This window comes from Dinoponera quadriceps, unplaced genomic scaffold (assembly GCF_001313825.1).
Source record: "Dinoponera quadriceps isolate SergipeBrazil2010 unplaced genomic scaffold, ASM131382v1 scaffold781, whole genome shotgun sequence".
In the NCBI taxonomy this organism is placed as follows: domain Eukaryota; kingdom Metazoa; phylum Arthropoda; class Insecta; order Hymenoptera; family Formicidae; genus Dinoponera; species Dinoponera quadriceps.
In genome coordinates this window covers 116395-122632 of record NW_014555039.1, presented here as the reverse complement: position 1 = coordinate 122632, position 6238 = coordinate 116395, and positions in this window count along the sequence as shown.

Below are 6238 nucleotides of genomic sequence, written 5' to 3'. Positions count from 1 at the left end.
GGCCCGAACGAGCGGACCACCAAACCACCCCTTCTCGCGCTCTCCACCCCGTTTCCTGAGCCACCCTCACTCTATCTCTCTTCCTCTCCCTCTCTCTCTCTCTCTCCCAACCCCGCTCCGCTCCGTTCCGCTCGGTTCCACCCGCATCCTCCACTTGGTCGCTCCTCTCTCTCTCTCTCTCTCTCTCTTTCTTTCTCTTGTTCTGTGGCGTTGCCGACAGTGCCGTATCGTTGTACAATTTTCCGCACGGCGCGAATTTTTCAGCAATTTCCCGGCTCTTAAATAGAACAGAGGAAAAGGGTCGCGGCAGATTTTTGCGTGAAATTTCTGGGCTAAAAGGCACCCTCTCTCTCTCTCTCTCTCTCTTTCTTTCTCGTTGGCTCGATTTGTCCCTCTTTCACAAGCCGGTGCTTCCTTTCCACTTGTCTCGCTCCGAGTCGTCATCCGGTAGCACAAGAGTGCCGCCGAGCGAGACTCGAGTGTGCCCTGCGTAATGCCGGTGGACGACGTCGTTAAGATTTTCCTTCCACCTCTCGCGCGGGATCTCTCGAGCCGAGGGTATAACCTTCCTCCGTGCGAGCCTCGGCTAGGCCGAGCGAGCTGGAAGCGCGAGGATTCCTCGCTGATCCGTCGCGTCCCTCGCGACGAAGTTGCGGTGCAAGTCGAATCAATTATACCGCCGCCGTCGCTCCGTCGCGGAAGCGACCGTCGGGGACGAGAAAACTGTCCACAAGGTTTCCCGCGGCAAAATTAGAGCTTTAATTGTTACCGGACGCGCGCGGTTGCGTTTATTTTAAGTCCACGTTACTTATCCGTCTTCCTCCTTTCCGGATGCGAGGCAGATATGTGAATTATGAAGCAGGTGAAACGCGATCGCTGAATGTCTCTTTCGGGAAGTCCTCGATTAGCGAAATCACGCTGTTCGATCTGATCTTTCGGCGGGCGAGCGAGCTTTAATAATAAAGCGGCGAGATCGACTGAGAGAGAGAGAGAGAGAGAGAGAGAGAGAGGAGGGAGGGACATCCGATGCTTCTGACAGACGTCGCGTGTAAAGCGCCAAATCTTTTCTCCGGCCGAAAAACGTCCGAGTCTGTCGCAGCCGGCGCGTTTCCGCTCGATTTCACGGCATCGCTCGCACGTCATTGTGCTCCAGATGGAGACGTCATGCTCCGCGAAGGCAATATGGATAAGTCATTTTATTGATCCGACTTAACATCACGGCTACCTGTCTCCGAGTTTTCCGCCCGCCGCGCGCCAGCAAAATATATGCGCATTCCGCTTTCTCGCGCGATATCGCACAACAAGGCGCGAACACACGACGACGTAACGCGGATAATGAAAATGTCAATAGCAGCGGGACGATCCGCAGCGCGATAACGCGCCTTCGCTCGTCGCACACGCGACGGGCACGACTAGAATATTCCTGGTTAAATATTTGGATACGCCGCCCGCCGACGCCGGCTCCTTCCATTCGTTCCTTTCGTTTCGCGGTTATCGAGCGGAAAACTTGGATTATCAAGTGTTTCAGTTAGTTTCGAGGGTTCACATTGAATGCGTTATCGGATGAAGATTCAGCTCAAACGCTCAAAGAACTCGCAGAACAATTGGATATTGATCGAACCGCTGTGTACAATCGTTTGAAAGCCATGGGAAAGATCCGGAAGGAGAGTGAATGGACATGCCACATGAATTGTCCGAGTTGGCTATCCGAAATCGTTACAACACTTACGTTTCACTGCTTTCGAAGCACAAAAAAGTGGCTTTTGTATCAAGTTGTAACTGGCGATGAAAAGTGGACGTATTGTGATAATGCTAAACGGAAAGAATCACGGGTGGATCCAAGACAGCTAACAACATCAACGTCAAAACACGCGACCTTAGCATTACCGCCGGACATTATCCGCCTGGATTTGCGGTCGGCCTCCCTCCTTCCTTACTCGTCCTGCCTCCCCCGGGCCTGAGAAAATTTCGAGGTAGTCCGTCGCTCGTTTCTCACCAACTTTCCGTTCCCAACATCGCGCGGCTCTGCAATTAAACTGCGAAATGAAATCCCGCCCTTACACGCTGGATCCAGCTGAAAGTCCGCCGGAAAATGCGGTTTCGCGATGTTGCAGCGCGCGGAGCTTTGCTTTTTCGGCAAACTGACTTCTATAATTTCGAAATTATCGCCGTCGGCAGAAAAGCCGTCCCCGAATTCGCAAGAGGAATCTCTGAAATTGCGATATCGCGAGTGGAATGTTTTGTGTAACTCTGCGTGTGTATCTGCGTGTGAGTGTGCACAAAAAATATACACTGCATTCAAATAAATATTACTTGTTTCAAATATTTCATAAGTTAATATATCAGCAAATGTTTCATGAGAATTTATCATAAACATCAAATTTATTCAAAATAAATTCTCAGTCCATTTTATTCAGTTAATCCTCAGTCAAATTTATTCAAAATAAATTCTCAGTCCTAGTAAGTTTAGTACTTTAGTCAAGAATATTGAATTAAAACACTAACACTAAAACTTCGGATTATTTTTCCAATTAACCGAAAATTTAACTTTTCTTCGATAAAGTTTATAATATTCTTGGAAAGAAAGAATAAATTCTTCTTTTGAGAAAAAATGATAATGAGCTTTTCTAATATCTGTAACGATGTTTAATATTATTACCAAGAAAATCTTTGTTCGGAATAACCATTCCTTAAAAGAAGAAAAATAAATTAAGTACTCGTCTTCCTTCGCAATATAATAATATTTTTCTCTGTGTATGCTCTCTAAATTTCGCGGAATAAAACCTCACTTCAAATGAGTGAGAATTCTCTCCAACCCATAATAAAAATATTGCCACTAGGAATGGAGTGATATTTCAATTTTCAGAACTCGATTGGAGTGAATGTTTTATTCCAAAAAAAAGTGAATTCTTCTAATTTACATTCTTTAATATGTATTCTTTTTTATTGCGTTGTTCTTAAGGTGTCATTAATGATTTTATCTCAAAATCTTCTCGATTATATATGCCATTTAGTCGATTTCATTTCTATTGTATTTGAAAAATTTGCTTATTACTAGCTGGGTTTAAACTTAGAACTTCGGGATCTTGAATCTACTATATCTCGCTATGATTGACAAATAAATTTGATGTTATCTATGTTTCCGAAACTTATAGGATCCTTCCCCCCTCCTCTATTTATTTTATAATAGAAATATAATACTATTACATAAATTGAATTTTTTCAATATTATTAATAATATTTAAAAGAGAGATGGAGTAATGTTTCAAGTATTTCAATTCAAATATACATTTCCCGTATAAAGTATAATAAATTGTGAACCGAGAAAAAAGACAACGACCACAGGACGGTTTGATCATCTTATTGTTTATAACATACGCTATTAGATTCGGTGAAATGAAAATATTCACTCAACAATACAGAGTGATAAGATTGAAGTGACTTTTCACTTTCAAAGAGTGAAGGAATTCACTCTATAAAAGTGAAAAGTCACTCCAACTCGAATGATCTGATAGTCAGTCCATTTTCCGAGGGAACTTCACGACGCAAAGTAAAAATATTCACTCCACGTCACAGGATGGAAGAATTCACTCCGTAAGAGTGAGAAATCAATCCGAGTTACTTAGCTGTCGCTCCATTTTTCGAGCGAAGATTTCGCTCTGATAGATTTCAAGAGTGTACGTGCACGCGGTTTCGACATTGCAAATCTGGTCCGATTCAAAAATTTCGAAAGACCCTTTTTCGAGACAGAAGGAAACATGGCTGGCCGACTGAAAATAATTCGCGGGCGTCACGAAAAAACGTCAGTTCCTTCGTGCTGCTTTTCATATTTTCCGCTGCAACATTTTTATTCTAATTATGGCGCGCCGTCGATATTCCCACCGCGATCTAATTCCGGTTCCGCTTAAAGTATGCATATATGTATAGCGATGTAAAAACGTGTAACGGGAAGAGTGGACCGCGACGGGAAATTATACGAGCTGCCCAAGAATAAGCACGTACGTGCGATATCTCACGCGCTCGCTCATACCGAGTGTCCCGCAAATCGCGACGTTAATATTAATTTGCGATAATTACGGACAAAGTTAAAGTTACGCGCGATCCCCCCGATCAGTTACGAGAATCGGCGTTTTCGGGATGGAAATATCTGGGCGTTCGAGCAGTGTGTTCAAGTGTACGAAGGATTAAGAAAGATGATGGGTTTCTCTCGTGAACTTGCGAGACAGTCGCAAGCAGATAACCAAGTTACGTTCTTTAATTAATTTCAAGAGTGAACTCCGTTCTCACCTTACTCTGAAATTCTCACCCAAACCTCTTGTGACAAGTAAAAATCCTTTCCGAAGCGGAATTTAATCTATCCTTTGGTTAATTTCCAAGAGCGGACTCCGCTTCAAAACGAATTCCCGCTTGTTTCAAAGTTCAGGTTACTCAAGATTTGTGGCTTTTTATGGGGATGTCTAACGTGGAGATCTACGGAGAACCACGCAATAAATGCGTGACGTTCTCGCCGAGGTAGAATCGAACCGTCGGCGGGATTCGTTATTAAGATTACAGTGGCGAGTTTCGGGACACCCGGCGGAGGGAGTATGCGAGGGAGTATTACGATAAAATAGAAAAATTCTACCACGTGTATATATATATATATAGAACACGGAGAGAGTGAGCGAGCGTGCCTGGCGGCGTTTCGTGATGCGCCGCGACTCCTTCGTCCGCGTTAACTGAAATAGCTTTGCGCTTCGAGCGAAAAGAAGGGAAACGAGGCGAGCTCTCTCTGCTCTCTGCTCTCTTTCTTCGTGTCCATTGTTGCGCCGTTCGCATTTGCCGTGCCGCGTTCCATTTTCCTCTGTCAATTTTCCTCCGCGTAATCCTCCGCGTAATTCACGCGCGCGCGCGCGTTCTCGCGATTCCCCTTTTGCGATTTTTCTCGCGAACCTATACGCCAATCAGCAAATTGCTCATGTTAATTGCCAACGTTGATTGCGCGGGCGTCACGACGCGCTTCGACGAATTATGAGACACGCGGGAAAGTTTCGCTAGATTGCGGAACTGCGCGGGGAAAAAATTAGCCTTAAATAAAAAATAGATATTCTCATATATGTATAACCGGATTGCCGGTTTTTTGGGCATTACTCGAACACTAAAAATCATAATTTAATATACAATTGTATGATTAACAGATTGTAAATTGATTCATTGAAATTATCAGTTTTTAACAAACGACGTATGTAACATACGATAAACATGTGCATTTCATATATCATTAGCGTCAAACGGAAGACACGGCCGCATCGAAAGATAGGCGGAGGAAATACGCACATAAGAGAACACGTACATGTGTGTTCTATGTACGACATTCGAATATTTCACGCAATTTTACTGAATATATCAGTAATCACTGCTTTTGAATCCATTACACGAACCCCTTAACAGTTTCCTACTCAGCGTTCAATACTCTCTTTCGAATCATAGGATCAGATGTTACACGTTTCGTCTCAAAACATCAAAGTGATCTTCATATCTCGATGAAAAAGCAAAATAACAAAAAAACAAATTATTATATCGTACGCTCCCTTTGATACCATACAACTTTTATTTGAAACATTTGTTCATATAAACAGCTCATAATCAAAGATGATTACTGATGATCGAATTAGGCTCGCCCTGTGCATTTACGAGAAAACTTCTCTCGCGTGAATTAGCGTGCGCTTCAATCCGCATTTTCGGACTTTGTCGCGGAAAACAAACGCTCCCATTCCGGGAGCAAAACTGCGTTAATAAAGCGCCAATGCGGGCTGTTTCCCTGGTAGATTTTCAAAAATCGCTTCCGTGCATTGTTTTTGCATTTTTTAGAACGGGCGCGATCTCGGTGCAATTTGCGTTTCCAGCGAATAAGCGATAACTTTTCGCGATAGCGCACGAACGTGAATTCGAACGACGTCAGCCTCGAGAGCGGATCGCTGATCGCGCTCTCGGGGACCGCGAATTCTGCTGCTCGGCGAAATTTAGAACGAGCGCGCGTGGTAATCAATGAAGCGAAGCCGGAATTTCTACGGGGGCTTATTGGTTATGCCGCGATGAATCGCGCATGCCAGTTCTCCGCCGCCGTTCCCCGTCATTTCATCGGCGTCACATCACGATGCCTCCTTCTGCCCCTCTCCCTCCTCCCCCCGTTTCCGCCCATTTCGCCCTTGCGCGTCCCTTCGGCGATTAAAAGTCCGTTTCCTCCCCCCCCCCCCCC